This window comes from Scylla paramamosain, chromosome 11, assembly GCF_035594125.1.
Source record: "Scylla paramamosain isolate STU-SP2022 chromosome 11, ASM3559412v1, whole genome shotgun sequence".
NCBI lineage: Eukaryota > Metazoa > Arthropoda > Malacostraca > Decapoda > Portunidae > Scylla > Scylla paramamosain.
In genome coordinates, this window is record NC_087161.1 from 2,680,001 (window position 1) to 2,695,000 (window position 15,000).

The 15,000-nt window shown below is 41.6% G+C and overlaps 1 protein-coding gene across 5 annotated transcripts in view; it reads right to left on the bottom strand.

The window, feature by feature from the left end:
• LOC135104820 (proline-rich protein 2-like) overlaps positions 1-15,000 on the bottom strand; it is a 125,824-nt gene that overhangs the window by 106,391 nt on the left and 4,433 nt on the right. For all 5 annotated transcript variants that reach the window (XR_010270546.1, XR_010270547.1, XR_010270548.1 and 2 more), the window contains exon 2: positions 13,942-15,000. This exon is cut by the window's right edge and continues 410 nt beyond it. The gene's annotated coding sequence lies outside the window, so the exon portion shown is untranslated. The remainder of the gene's footprint in view (positions 1-13,941) is intronic.

Genomic DNA, 15,000 nt, shown 5'->3' on the forward strand with positions numbered 1-15,000 from the left:
TAATTTTTAACTTCACCGAGCCCTCTAATATCCCTGAAATCCCCTTAAAATATCCCTAACTGTCTTAAAGCATCCTTAAAGCTCCCTAGTGACACCAAAAATTCCCTAAATATCCCTAGAAATATCCCTAAATGTCCTTAGAAGTTCCCTGGTGACACTAAAAGTTCCTATAATATCCCTATAAATATCCCTAGATGGCCAAACATGTCCCTAAGTGCCCCGTAAATGCTCCCTAAGTGTCCCAGCGAGGCGGCGAGTCATGCACAATAAAGAGATAGTCGATAATTCCTCCATTGCCTTTATCACGACCGCTGTGTGCTTCCCGAACCAGCCAGCCGCCCGCATGCCGCCTCCGTCTCCTCCTCCTCCTCCTCCTCCTCCTCCTCTTTCCTCCTTTCTCTTCTTTATCATTTTAATTTTCCTCCTGGTTAGTTTCGTTTTCCTCTTTCTCTTCTTCTTCTTCCTCTTTCCTCCCTCCTCCTCTCATTTATCTCCTTGTCTACCTCCTTTCCTTCGTATCATTTTAATTTTCCTCCGCTTTTTCTTCCATCTCTTCCTCTTCCTTCTATTTATCTCTTTGTCTTCCTACTTTCTTTTTTTCTCTCTCTCCTCTTTGTTGTTATTTTATTTTTTTCTCCACGTTCGTTTAATTTTCCTCTTCTACTTCTTCTTCTTCTTATTCTTATTCTTATTCTTATTCTTATTATTATTATTCATTTCCTTCTGTCTCTTGTTTATTGCTTCTCTCACACTGATGTTTGCTAACTTTATTTTCCTCCTCCTCCTCCTCCTCCTCCTCCTCCTCCTCCTCCTCCTCCTCCTCCTCCTCCTCCTCTTCTTTCCTCCTACCTCCTCTTCCTTGCTATTCTCATTCTCGTACTCACTAACTTCATTCTCCTCCTCCTTCATAACCACCACTAAAACCTCCTCCTCCTCCTCCTCCTCCTCCTCCTCCTCTTTCATAGCATCAGCAAAGATCTGTTCGATAGAATTTGAAAGCAGGTAACCTCGTTCTGTCCCGCCAGACCTTGTTAACTATTGCTCCTATTCCTTTTTCTTCTTCCTCCTCCTCCTCCTCCTCCTCCTCCTTCTCCTCCTCCTCCTCCTCTTCCTCTTCTTTTTGTCTCCTATTTTCCTCCGAGGCTTTCATTTTCTTATTTTTTTTTTTTACAAATTTTCGTTAATATCTTGTTTGTTATTGCTGCTTTTTTTCTTCTTCCTCCTTCTTTTCCACCTACTTTTCTTCCTCTTCCTTTCTTCTTTTCCCATTTATGTTCTCTATTTTGTTTTTTTCATTACATTTTCTTTTTTTTTGTTGTCATTTTGCTCCGAATCATCATATTTTTCTTTTTCTTCCTCCTCCTTCTCCTCCTGCTCCCTCCTTCTTCTTCTTCCTCCTCCTCCTCCTCCTGCTCTTCTTCTTCTTTCTCTTCCTCTTCTTCTCCCTTTTTCTTCCATTTTTAGATTTTTTTTATTTTTTTCGTTAAAGTTTTCATTCTAACAGTCATATTTTCTCTCCTCCTCCTCCTCCTCCTCCTCCTCCTCCTCTTCTTCTTATAGATCGTCCTTCCTTCATTTTTATTCTTCCTATTTCAATTTCCGTCTTCACTTCATTCTTGATCCTCCTCCTCCTCTTCCTTCTCGTTTTCAATCTCCACCTCTTTTACCTCCCCTCCTCCTCCTCCTCTTCCTCCTCCTCCTCCTCCTGATACAGTCTTTCTCCCAAAAATAAATGGATGTGCTTCTCTTCCTGTCTTCCTATTTTCTTTCCCTTCTTCCTTTCTTCCTCCTTTCTTCCTTCTTTTCCTTTTCTCCTTTTTTTCCGTCTCTTCTTTACTTTAGCCAAATTCTTCCTTTTTTTCATGTTTTCCTTCTTTTCTTTGTTTCTTCCTTCTTCTTTTCCTTCTCTTTATTTTTTTCTTCATTCTATCTCAATTCTTTTCTCCTTCCTCTTCCCTATTCGATTTTTTTTTTCGCTTTCTTCCCTTTCCTCTTTCATTTCTTCCTTCCTTTCTATCTCCATTCATTTCTTCCTCTGTCCTTCTCCTCCTCCTCCTCCCTCCTCTCACGCCTTCCTTCCTTCCTTCCTTCCTTCATTTCCTTCGTTCTCTCCCCCGGCCCTTCCCTCCTCACCTTTCCTTTCCTCTTCTCTTCCCTCTCCTCCTCCTCCTCCTCCTTTCCGTCCTTCAGTTCTTTCTTCCTCCGCCATCCCCCACCATACTTCCTTCCTTTCCTTTCCTTTTTCGTTCTCTTCCTCTTCCTCCTCCTTTCCTTCCTTCCTCCTTTCTTTATTACCAATTACCCCTTCACTGTGTTCTCTCTTCCCATTAGGTCTCGTCTTTAAAGTTAACGCGAAAACGAAATGAGAGAGAGAGAGAGAGAGAGAGAGAGAGAGAGAGAGAGAGAGAGAGAGAGAGAGAGAGAGAGAGAGAGAGAGAGAGAGAGAGACTTAAGATTATATTTCTCTCCCTACTACCTTCCACTAACTCCTTCTTCCTTCCCTCCCTCTCCCCTTCCTCTTCCTCTTCTTCCTCCTTTCTTCTTTCTCTCTCCACTTCCCTCCCTCCCTCTCTCCCTCCAGCTTTACCTGTTTCCTCCATGAAAAAGCGAATCTCTCCCTCCCTCCCTCCCTCCCTTCCTTCCTTTCTCTGCTTCTGTCTTCACTCCTCCCTTCTTACCTCTCCTTTCTTCACTCCTCTTCCTCCTCCTCCTCCTCTTCCCCCAAAAACAGCAGCAACATCCTCAATTCCGCAGTTACGCACACACACACACACACTGACACACACACACACACACACACACACACACACACACACACACACAAACAAAAAATAAATAAATAAATAAAATATAAAAAATACATAAAAGGTAAACAAAAAGACAATGAGAGAGAGAGAGAGAGAGAGAGAGAGAGAGAGAGAGAGAGAGAGAGAGAGAGAGAGAGAGAGAGAGAGAGAGAGAGCATCTAAAACTCTCCTTACGCTTGAAAGTTGGCACCCATTTGTGTCTTCGCGAGGAACAGACCCAGAGCGAGAGAGAGAGAGAGAGAGAGAGAGAGAGAGAGAGAGAGAGAGAGAGAGAGAGAGAGAGAGAGGAGCGGAAGGAATAATATGTTGTTCACACTCTCTATCTTGTTTTGAGAGAGAGAGAGATGAAGCATTTCCATCACCACAGTCCTACCTCCTCCTCCTCCTCCTCCTCCTCCTTCTCCTCCTCCCCGCCCACACTGTAATTACTCCATCTCTTCCTCTGGTGATGTAGGGAGGATGAGGGTATCTTGCTTCCCGTGAGATAGAGAGAGAGAGAGAGAGAGAGAGAGAGAGAGAGAGAGAGAGAGTGGGAGTCGGGTAGCGGTTGGAGAATTGTTAATCAGACACTTGAATAACTAAGCCTCACACTTGCACACACGCACACACACACACACACACACACACACACACACACACACACACACACACACACACATACATGATTAATGAAGAAAAAGTGTCAGTATGTTAAGAGTAGTTCCGTGTGTGTGTGTGTGTGTGTGTGTGTGTGTGTGTGTGTGTGTGTGTGTGTGTGTGTGTGTGTGTGTGTGTGTGTGTGTAATAATAATAATAATAAACGGTTTATTATTTAGGCAGTTGACAAACTGAAAATGTACATAGGGGATGGGGAAAAACTTAACATTAATCCTAAAGGTAAGTCTAATCTAGGAGGGAAATACTATTGATTGATGGCTCGCACCATGGTGGGAATCGCACTGAGTCTGTACCGGTCCGTGCGCGGCGCCTTCAGGGGCGTTATTCTGTTGTGGTGTCTGGTGGCACGGACCGGGCGAGGCGCGTCGGGCGGCAGCATGTTTCTGAGACGCGGATGATGCAGTAGTCCCCTCCCAAACTTCTCCAGAGCCTCTCGGTGCCTGGTGTGTGTGTATGTGTGTGTGTGTGTGTGCTATTTACAAACTTAATAAATCGCTAAGAAACACGAAATTGATCAGGTGCAGTATTAATCACTGCCTCGCCATCTAACATTTACAAAAAAAAAAAAGAAAGAAAGAAAGAAAAAGGAAAAAAGAAAGAAAGAAAGAAAGAAAGAGAAGAAGAAATTTCCAAAATACTCTTACACGTACACCTTTCTCTGAGACACTCCACTCGCGCGTCCTTTTTAAAATTAACTGGTCTAATCTGGCGACAATAAACGGTGATAATGAAGCAATAATCTTTTACGGCAAGATAATTTTCGGATATCAGGAGAGAGAGAGAGAGAGAGAGAGAGAGAGAGAGAGAGAGAGAGAGAGAGAGAGAGAGAGTGTGCGGGAACTGAGTCTCACATTTTACAAGAGGACTTTAACTTATAAGGACCCCCCGAGCTGTCAAGGTATGCCGTCTTCAGAACGCTTTGCTTTCTCAACATAACAAGAGTGTTTCTCCTGTTGATAATGTAGAAATGCTGTTAATCTGTCACCAGAACCGTAAAAACATCCTTAGAAATCCGTGTCACTTCAACTGGAGCCCTCTGAATGTAGCGGATATCCCGACAGAAGTGTTTCAAAATATGGTCCTTGAGCGTGTCTCCAGAAACTCTTCGCTCCTCTCACCTCGACTATTTACAAAGACCACAGAGATGATCAGCCGGGTTCTCAAGAGCGTTTCTCCTGTTGATAGCTAGAAGTTTTGTTTGATCTGTCACTAAAACCGTAAAAAAAAAAATATAAAAAAATTCATGCAAACCCGTGCCACTTCAATTAGAGGCTTTTAAAAGTAATGGAGATGCGCGCATAAATGTTTCAGAAGACGACCCTAAATTACCGTGCGTCGAGTGATGAGGTCATGAAAAATTTAAGAGTAAGAAGTGAATTATCAGGGTAAGACAGTGACGCTCCCAATCACCCCTCCCCCTCCCCCTTCAGCCCCTCGCGCCCCTCAGTAAACTTGTACAACATAATTTATATTTAAACGCTTCGGCATCTTAAACCATTACTTCCTACGACGTCATTTCGATTTATTTTCTTTACTTACTTATTCATTCATTTTTTTGAGAGAGAGAGAGAGAGAGAGAGAGAGAGAGAGAGAGAGAGAGAGAGAGAGAGAGAGAGAGAGAGATGAGAGAGAGAGAGAGAGAGAGAGAGAGAGAGAGAGAGAGAGATTTTCACCTTTCCACTCCAGCCCAGGTATTGGTGATGTTCCCTTTCTAATGAGAGGATGAAGGATTAAGGTTAGCCAGCCAGCCAGCCAGCCAGCAAGAAAGGAAGAAAGGAAGGAAGGAAGGGAGGAAGAGACCAGAGAGAAAGTAAGGAGCATTGGGAGAGTAATATCACATTGAAAGATCGTTACTCAGGATAAAATAAATAAATAAATAAATAAAATAAATAATCATAGGAGGAGTAACCAGATAATTTAATGTTTTTTTTTTTTTTATGCTTTGAACGATGGCTCACGTTTGCTCAGATAAGAAGGATCATATGATTAATAGCTGCTTACCTCTTGCATACTATAGTGAGAATTATTCGCGGTTTTTCAAGTAGCCTTCATGAACAATGATGGAGTTTGACACGGATTCTGCATCACCCATGAGAGAAACACCCACGGGAACCAAACTCGTCTTGTCCCCAGTCTCGCTTCCCTGGGCTAACATTCTGAAACATTTCTGCGCTTCACCTCCACTACATTCAAAAAGCTCTAGTTCAATCTACACTGATTTTAAGATCGTTTTTTTACGATTCCAATGAAAAATTAACAACATTTCTACATTACTAACAGGAGAAACACTCATGAGAACACGGCTAACCATCGTTGTGGCCTTTGAAAATAGATTGCGTTAAGAGAGAGAGCAAAGCCTTTCAAAATGCGGACCTTCCATCAACCAGCAGAGTAGAGCCCGTGACCTGCCGCCATCCTTCCCGCTCCCCCCCTCTCCCCTGCGCTACTGTGTGTTACTTGGCGCCGACCACTATTACTAAACGACTCGACTGAATAGAACGGCCGCGACTGTCACCACCACCACCATCACAACCTCCACTACCGCCACCATCACCACTACCACAGCCGCCACTCATTTAGGCTGATGGTGTGTGGGCGATGAGAGAGAGAGAGAGAGAGAGAGAGAGCGAGAGAGAGAGAGAGAGAGATGAGAGAGAGAGAGAGAGCGTTCCATTAGGGATGATCTTTAGTTAAGTTCAATCACGTTACTAACACGTATGGCTCTAGTTACTTATCTCGTTTTCCTTCGTATTGGTGGAAAGTGGTGGTGATGTTGGTGGTGGTGATGGTGATTAGATGATTAGTGTGATGACAGTAATGGAATGATGACAGAAGTGGTGGTGGTGGTGGTGAGGAGAAGAGGATTTTGGATGGTGGTGATGGTGGTGATGGTGATGGTGGTAGGAAATGGTTAGGGTGGGGGTAGTGGTGATAGTTATGGAAGCGAGGGCACACGTGGTAGTGATGGTAGGTAGGTTAGGGTAGTAAGGTTAATTTTTAAAAGTAACTGAGATAAATCTACCGTATTTCAACTATTTACCATTGCGAGTAAGACTGTTATACTTTTTCTTATTCATTTATTCACTTATTTATTAATCTATTTACTCATCTTTACGTACTACCAAGAAAAAAATGAAAAAAAACTTCAATTCGTCGCTTCCAAAACAGACCAGAGACAGACACAAAAGAAGCCAATTTAGTTTAAGAAATATTAGGCGATTCACTTCAAGATGACGATAACACGTAAGAGATGATGAAACACCGCACTGACAACTGAACTGTTTGGCATTACGAGTGCAGCTGGTGAGACTACTGTTATGACGAGTAGCCTGAAGACTGCACAAAAATAACAATCAGCAACTAAGATAGGACAAGAAATACAGGGTTCAAGCTAGACGAAATTAGATTAAAGAGAGAGAGAGAGAGAGAGAGAGAGAGAGAGAGAGAGAGAGAGAGAGAGAGAGAGAGAGAGAGAGAGAGGAAGGAATTGGTTCTTGAGTAAAGTGGCAGATGAATGGAATCCACTCTGTAGTAATCAGGCTGTTAGTGCCGAGTCATTAGGGAGCTTTAAAAATAGACTAGACGAATTTGTGAATGAGGGTGATAGCCACAAATTGACAGGTATATTTCGTACAGGGACTGCCACGCGTAGGTCTGATGACGTCTTGTAGTTTTCCTTATTTTCTTGTTTTTATGATAGATCAGACGTAAAACCTGGCTTGACCTACTTGCTTTTTTGCAGTTTTCCTTATTTTCTGATGTTCTTATGGTGGATTAAATAGGGATTGTGATTATATAAGGACTGTCTAGACCTACTCGCTTCTTGTAACTCCCCGTATGTAATGTTCTGAAATCGAGGAGCAGTAACCACATCTTCAGATACACAAAGGGCGGAGGTCCTGAAGCCTGCAAGGTAATCACTGCAAACCACGCATGGAAGACACTGAACAATGGACATACACACACACACACACACACACACACACACACACACACACACACACACACACACACAAGGCAGAGATAATTATACAAGAAAATAAAAAGAAGTAAACATTAATATAAAAATGAAAAGAAACAAGCAAAGTCCAGAACAAGAAGAGACTCAATAAGATACAAAAGGAAGCACTGACATTGTAAACACACACACACACACACACACGATAAAAATAGAAAAAAATTGCCGACACAAATAAAATAAAAAAATAGACAATAGGAGTGAATAAATACAACAACAACAACATCAGCAACAACAACAACAACAACAACAACAACAAAGATAATAACAAAATAAACAATTAAATAAAACAAATAAACCAAAATCACAACTCACACAAATTTACAACAACGTGTGTGTGTGTGTGTGTGTGTGTGTGTGTGTGTGTGTGTGTGTGTGTAGGGGCGAGGAGCGAGGAGCGGCAAGACAGACATACATACAGACGGACAGACAGACAGGCTAATGGTGAGTGTTGCGGGTCGCCATACATCAACACACGCGGAACACACACACACACACACACACACCATAATGGAGGCGTGGAGCCCTTTGTGGGGGAAGAATGAGAGAGAGAGAGAGAGAGAGAGAGAGAGAGAGAGAGAGAGAGAGAGAGAGAGAGAGAGAGAGAGAGAGAGAGAGAGAGAGAGAGAATGACAAAGCTTCATTTCAGCTTCCATGAACTTAAGAAAAATAAATAAATAAAAGTAAATTGGTAAATGAATAAACAAAACTATAACGTAAGGTAAAGAATAAATACAAATACATTATTACCAATATACATTCACAAATATGCATATAAATCTACAATTGCGAAAATATTATCATTAGCATCATTGTCATTAGTATTATTGCAATTATTCTTGTTGTTGGTAATATTATTATTATTACTATTATTATTATTGTTGTTGTTGTTGTTGTTGTTACTAAGTTTATTATCATTTACTATGCATCTATTTTTTTTTTTTTTTTTTGTAGCTAAGCATAATTGAATTTCACATTCTTGTATCTCTCTTTGTTCATTGTTTTCTTTTCTATACACTAAGGTGACGTTATTATCATCATTATTATTATTATTATTATTATTATTATTATTATCATTATTATTATTATTATTATCATCATTATTATCATCACTACGACACCTCCTTGACAAACTTTCGTAACCGCATCCCCACCCACCCCAGCCCCACCCCGTTGACCTTCATGCCCCCCCCCGACTCCCAGGGCACTTCCTCTCCCCTTCTTGAGATAGAGAGCGAGCGAGCGAGCGAGAGAGAGAGAGAGAGAGAGAGAGAGAGAGAGAGAGAGAGAGAGAGAGAGAGAGAGAGAATGTTACGAGTTGTTTGCATATTTGTTTATATATAAGTGACGTAATCCAGAAAAACAAAACAAATAAAAAAAAAGCGCATGCGTCGATCAAGTTCAGTAAATATACAAACATTACGTATATTATTAGCTCTCTCTCTCTCTCTCTCTCTCTCTCTCTCTCTCTCTCTCTCTCTCTCTCTCTCTCTCTCTCTCTCTCTCTCTCTCTCTCTCTCTCTCTCTCCGCTCCATGTTTTTAATCACTTTTTCGTTCGCATTCTGTTATTTTTATTATTATTATTATTACTATTATTATTATTATTATTATTATTATTATTATTATTATTATCATCGACGGGAAAGGGAGGCATGGAAAACAAAGGGCGTGTAGTTACATTTCCTGTCTATTACAGTTTTCACCTACTCAACTCTCAATCTTGTTTTCTTCCTTTTCATCGATTTGTTGTTAGAGGTGGTGGTGGTGGTGGTGGCAGTAGTAGTAGTAGTAGTAGTAGTAGTAGTAGTAGTAGTAGTAGTAGTAGTAGTAGTAGTAGGAAGAAGAAAACGAACAATAACGACGACAACAACGGAAGAAAATTTTAAAAAACGTTGAAAATATTATGCACAGTTGTATCAAATTTTCTTTCGTATTATTGCTATTATTATTGTTGCTGCTGCTGCTGCTACTACTACTACTACTACTACTACTACTACTACTACTACTACTACTACTACTACTACTTTTATTCACTTAGTTTGTTCAATCTTAAACTGTAAATAATATAAGCTAAGTCTTGTATATGCTCTAATTTATGATGTATTTTTTTTCCGAGTTTTTTTTTCGTAATATTATCATTCATTACTGTTAATTACCACGAATGAAATGTTATCCTCTCTCTCTCTCTCTCTCTCTCTCTCTCTCTCTCTCTCTCTCTCTCTCTCTCTCTCTCTCTCTCTCTCTTGCATGAAAAAAATAAAATTATCTTCCTTTAATATATTTCTTGACCATAAAACTTCTTGTACACGTTTCTTTCAAAATATATTGGTGTTTTCTATCCGTTTGCTGTAGGAGGGAGAGGCAGGCGGGGAGGGAGCCGCCTTCTGTTCCTATCCTGCTCTCCCATACGTGTTTTATCGGGAGCAACAAATAGGTAAGTATGTAGAGATAAATGGGTCTCTCTCTCTCTCTCTCTCTCTCTCTCTCTCTCTCTCTCTCTCTCTCTCTCTCTCTCTCTCTCTCTCTACAAATCCTCCCGTTCTTCACACACACACACACACACACACACACACACACACACATACAGTAGTCCTCCTGCAAACATTTTACATAATCACCATCAGTACTGCCATCACCACCACCACCGCCACCATCATCATCATCATCATCATCATCATCATCATCATCATCATCATCATCATCAAACTGCTACCAATTCCAAAACCTTTCAACTGATTTGGTGTTATCAGACTGCTAAAAACAGCTCTCTCTCTCTCTCTCTCTCTCTCTCTCTCTCTCTCTCTCTCTCTCTCTCTCTCTCTCTCTCTCTCTCTCTCTCTCTCTCTCTCTCGGAAATTTCTTCGCTTATCTAACGTTGATTTGACGATCGGTCGTTAATGAGAATATCTTATCTCTCTCTCTCTCTCTCTCTCTCTCTCTCTCTCTCTCTCTCTCTCTCTCTCTCTCTCTCTCTCTCTCTCTCTCTCTCATGGGTGAAAATAGGTATATTTTATTTTATTTTTTTTTTTTTTTTTTATGTAGGAAGGATACTGGCCAAGGGCAACAAAAATCAAATAAAAAAAAATGCCCACTGGAATGCCAGTCCCTAAAAGGGTCAAAGCAGTTGTCAAAAATTGGTGGATAAGTGTCTTGAAACCTCCCCTCTTGAAGGAATTCAAGTCATAGGAAGGTGGAAATACAGAAGCAGGCAAGGAGTTCCAGAGTTTACCAGAGAAAGGGATGAATGATTGAGAATACTGGTTAACTCTTGCGTTAGAGAGGTGGACAGAATAGGAGTGAGAGAAAGAAGAAAGTCTTGTGCAGCGAGGCCGCGGAAGGAGGGGAGGCATGCAGCTAGCAAGATCAGAAGAGCAGTTAGCATGAAAATAGCGGTAGAAGACAGCTAGAGATGCAACATTGCGGCGGTGAGAAAGAGGCTGAAGACAGTCAGTTAGAGGAGAGGAGTTGATGAGACGAAAAGCTTTTGATTCCACCCTGTCTAGAACAGCAGTATGAGTGGAACCCCCCAGACATGTGAAGCATACTCCATACATGGACGGATAAGGCCCTTGTACAGAGTTAGCAGCTGGGGGGTGAGAAAAAAACTGGCGGAGACGTCTCAGAACACCTAACTTCATAGAAGCTGTTTTAGCTAGAGATGAGTTGTGAAGTTTCCAGTTCAGATTATAAGTAAAGGACAGACCGAGGATGTTCAGTGTAGAAGAGGGGGACAGTTGAGTGTCATTGAAGAAGAGGGGATAGTTGTCTGGAAGATTGTGTCGAGTTGATAGATGGAAGAATTGAGTTTTTGAGGCATTGAACAATACCAAGTTTGCTCTGCCCCAATCAGAAATTTTAGAAAGATCAGAAGTCAGGCGTTCTGTGGCTTCCCTGCGTGATATGTTTACCTCCTGAAGGGTTGGACGTCTATGAAAAGACGTGGAAAAGTGCAGGGTGGTATCATCAGCATAGGAGTGGATAGGACAAGAAGTTTGGTTTAGAAGATCATTAATGAATAATAAGAAGAGAGTGGGTGACAGGACAGAACCCTGAGGAACACCACTGTTAATAGATTTAGGAGAAGAACAGTGACCGTCTACCACAGCAGCAATAGAACGGTCAGAAAGGAAACTTGAGATGAAGTTACAGAGAGAAGGATAGAAACCGTAGGAGGGTAGTTTGGAAATCAAAGCTTTGTGCCAGACTCTATCAAAGGCTTTTGATATGTCCAAGGCAACAGCAAAAGTTTCACCAAAGTCTCTAAAAGAGGATGACCAAGACTCAGTAAGGAAAGCCAGAAGATCACCAGTAGAGCGGCCTTGACGGAACCCATACTGGCGATCAGATAGAAGGTTGTGAAGTGATAGATGTTTAAGAATCTTCCTGTTGAGGATAGATTCAAAAACTTTAGATAAGCAGGAAATTAAAGCAATAGGACGGTAGTTTGAGGGATTAGAGCGGTCACCCTTTTTAGGAACAGGTTGAATGTAGGCAAACTTCCAGCAAGAAGGAAAGGTAGATGTTGACAGACAGAGCTGAAAGAGTTTGACTAGGCAAGGTGCAAGCACGGAGGCACAGTTTCGGAGAACAATAGGAGGGACCCCATCAGGTCCATAAGCCTTCTGAGGGTTTAGGCCAGCGAGGGCATGGAAAACATCATTACGAAGAATTTTAATACGAGGCATGAAGTAGTCAGAGGGTGGAGGAGAGGGAGGAACAAGCCCAGAATCGTCCAAGGTAGAGTTTTTAGCAAAGGTTTGAGCAAAGAGTTCAGCTTTAGAAATAGATGTGATAGCAGTGGTGCCATCTGGTTGAAGTAGAGGAGGGAAAGAAGAAGAAGCAAAGTTATTGGAGATATTTTTGGCTAGATGCCAGAAATCACGAGGGGAGTTAGATCTTGAAAGGTTTTGACATTTTCTGTTAATGAAGGAGTTTTTGGCTAGTTGGAGAACAGACTTGGCATGATTCCGGGCAGAAATATAAAGTGCATGAGATTCTGGTGAAGGAAGGCTTAAGTACCTTTTGTGGGCCACCTCTATCATGTATAGCACGAGAACAAGCTGTGTTAAACCAAGGTTTAGAAGGTTTAGGACGAGAAAGAGTGAGGAATGTACGCCTCCATGCCAGACACTATCACCTCTGTTATGCGCTCAGCACACAAAGATGGGTCTCTGACACGGAAGCAGTAGTCATTCCAAGGAAAATCAGCAAAATACCGCCTCAGGTCCCCCCAACTAGCAGAGGCAAAACGCCAGAGGTACCTTCGCTTAGGGGGATCCTGAGGAGGGATTGGAGTGATAGGACAAGATAAAGATATGAGATTGTGATCGGAGGAGCCCAACGGAGAAGAAAGGGTGACAGCATAAGCAGAAGGATTAGAGGTCAGGAAAAGGTCAAGAATGTTGGGCGTATCTCCAAGACGGTCAGGAATACGAGTAGGGTGTTGCACCAATTGCTCTAGGTCATGGAGGATAGCAAAGTTGTAGGCTAGTTCACCAGGATGGTCAGTGAAGGGAGAGGAAAGCCAAAGCTGGTGGTGAACATTGAAGTCTCCAAGAATGGAGATCTCTGCAAAAGGGAAGAGGGTCAGAATGTGCTCCACTTTGGAAGTTAAGTAGTCAAAGAATTTCTTATAGTCAGAGGAGTTAGGAGAGAGGTATACAGCACAGATAAATTTAGTATGAGAATGACTCTGTAGTCGTAGCCAGATGGTGGAAAACTCGGAAGATTCAAGAGCGTGGGCACGAGAGCAGGTTAAGTCATTGCGCACATAAACGCAGCATCCAGCTTTGGATCGAAAATGAGGATAGAGAAAGTAGGAGGGAACAGAAAGGGGCTACTGTCAGTTGCCTCAGACACCTGAGTTTCAGTGAGGAAAAGAAGATGAGGTTTAGAAGAGGAGAGGTGGTGTTCTACAGATTGAAAATTAGATCTTAGACCGCGAATGTTGCAGAAGTTAATGAAGAAAAAGTTGAGGGGGGTGTCAAGACACTTAGGGTCGTCGACGGAAAGGCAGTCCGACCTGGGGACATTTATGGTCCCCTCCCCAGATGGGGACTCCGAGGCTGGTGTAGGAGTCGCCATGATTTTAAAATTTTTGAGTGAAGGGTGTGTGTGTTATTAGGTGCTTGTAGTTTTGTGTGGAGGAAGAGAGTTGTCTTTAGAGGGCAGGCTGTGACTACCCCCTTGTGTTGTGAGACACAAAGGGAAACGTTCAGTGAGGTCACAGCTGGGTTTAATGATAAGTTCACAGCACCCCCTGAACAGTGCTTTAGACCTCACTGGGAGTAATTATCGTTTCGGCAGGTGTCTACTGCCTCCTCCTCATATACAGGGACTGGCATGCATAGGACTCAGCTTTTTTGTAGTTTCCTTTTCTCTCTCTCTCTCTCTCTCTCTCTCTCTCTCTCTCTCTCTCTCTCTCTCTCTCTCTCTCTCTCTCTCTCTCTCTCTCTCACCTGTGGCCTTCAGGTGGGGTAGGACTCGTGTCTTCCTCAAGAGTCTCTTCATCCTCCTCCTCCTCCTCCTGCTGCGCCTCCTTCAGATCCACGTAGAACATTCCTCCTCTTCCTTCTTCCTCTACTGGGTGTCCTGCAGGTGCTGTGGTGACGTCATGAGTCTCCCCTTGACGTCACTAACCTCCTCGTGACGTCACTGATGCTTGTTGTTCCTATGCGCTGATGTCACGATTTTTGTTTCGTTGTTTTTTTTTTTTTACGTCACTGGGTTTGGTAATATTTTGTAAATGAGTTTTTTTTTTTTCTTATTAATAGACGTTACTCGTTTATTTTGTTTTCTTATTATTTCATTTATTTTTTTGTGTTATGTATATCTACACCACTCAATAAAATGTTTTTTTTTATATAACACTCAAAAGATACGTTTGTTTGTTTGTTTGTTTGTTTGTTTCTTCTTTTTTTTACTAATCACTTACAGTAATTAGTAGCTTTCTGTTCTTTTATCTTTTCTTTCCTTGATTTCTCTTTCTCTTTCTTTATCGAATTTATCACTACTAAGTTATGACAAATAGTGATCTTTTTCTTTTTACTTTTTGAGCAGAATCTTAAATAAAGTAACCTTAAAATAGTTAGAGATACTGTTTTATTAAAGATTTTCCCGTTTGTATGCTATTGTATTTTCTTAAGTGTCCCGAGTCACTTTCCTTCCTTTTATATATTTCTTTCACCACTTTCATTAATTTTCTTCAGGTATTTTTAACCACAACAAATTTTCTCAGTCACTCCTTCATCCCTCTCTATCTATCTTTCCTTTTTCACTCCAGGATTCTCGTTTCCTTTACGTGTCAATCTATCCTTCCTCCTTCTATTCGTTTTTCATTCCTTTAGATTCCTGCTTCCTTTAACGTGTCAATCTCTCTCTCCTTCCTCTCTCGATCTTTCTTCTTCAAATTTTTCGCGATCCTGTTTCTTTTTGTATTACTTCTTCTCAAACTTCTTTTTCTTCTTCGTAATATTTCCCAGCAACTCTTTCTTTTTAGACTACTTTTTCTGCTGCTT